General features: G+C 39.4%; 1 pseudogene; it reads left to right on the forward strand.

Moving 5' to 3' along the window:
- Positions 1-208: 208 nt before the first annotated feature.
- Positions 209-895, forward strand: LOC125868818 (uncharacterized; annotated as a pseudogene).
- Positions 896-1,179: the final 284 nt, after the last annotated feature.

Below are 1,179 nucleotides of genomic sequence, written 5' to 3' on the forward strand. Positions count from 1 at the left end.
TCATGACATTTGCTCCACATTCCCATTTTTAAAATCCTTATGTCTTATATTATGTAGAGGATTGAAAAAAATCAAAATTGTGAGTCCTCAATTGGAGAGTTTGACATTGAATAACATCATTGACTTGCGCGAAGCATTCATAGCTACTCCTAATTTACAATTGTTCAACGTAATATATAGCTTTAAATTCCAAACCCCGCGTCCCATAATGGGATCAAGGCAAATGGAAGTTGAGATGGGTGCTCGTGCAACCAATAACTTGCTTGAGTTGAGAACTTTTGCCGAAAATTTGGGTGAAAATATCACGTTGTCCTTGGAAACTGACACAACTGGAGCAAAGGTATGTACTTACATCTGTAGTATTTTTCAATTCGATTTCCTTTTGTGTTTGATAAGTCATTTCGTGTTTATTTTTCGTTGTGTATGAAGGGAGTAACATTTCATCCAGGAAACCTTGAACCACTTTGTATCAAGCGCATAAATTTGGTAATACAATCTTCATTTAAACCAAGATATGAATCTTTTCTTGCTGAATTTTTTGGTTACTTTCATCCACGGACCTTGGTGGTAACAGTAAATTCAGATGCCCGAAAACATGACTTTATATAGGTATTCTGCAATATTATAATGAGAGTAAATAATTTCTCATCTTCACTTCTCTTTCTCTACACTTATGTTATGAATTTATAGGTCCTAATGAATGAGCTGGAAGGTCGGAACAGAGACGGTACTAAACGTTACAAACGTAGTGAGTACATGTCTTGGTACAGTGCATTGAAACGCTTTACTGTCCTCGGACCAACTGCATTTGCAAGAAAAGAAAGGGAAGCCGGGTGTGATAAGTCCACGATATGTGAAATGTCAGGGGAAGGGTCGAACCAGAAGGGGCGATTAGTAAACTTACCCGACATTTGTACAATGACAAGAGAAGAAAGGGAAGCCCGGTGTGATAAGCCCACACGATGTGAAGGGTCATGGGAAGGGTCGAACCAGAAGGGCCTATCAGTAAACTTACCCAACATTTCTACAGTTACAAAACAAGAAAGGGAAGCTCGGAAAGGTAAGCGCCCGCTCTGTGAAGGATGTGGAGAAGGACAGGAACAACCATGCATATTGTTCGTAGCGTAACCCAACCTTTCTACAATTACCAAAGAAGGCGCTCATCGAATTAACTTGGAG

Source organism: Solanum stenotomum, chromosome 6 (genome assembly GCF_019186545.1).
Source record: "Solanum stenotomum isolate F172 chromosome 6, ASM1918654v1, whole genome shotgun sequence".
Lineage (NCBI taxonomy): Eukaryota > Viridiplantae > Streptophyta > Magnoliopsida > Solanales > Solanaceae > Solanum > Solanum stenotomum.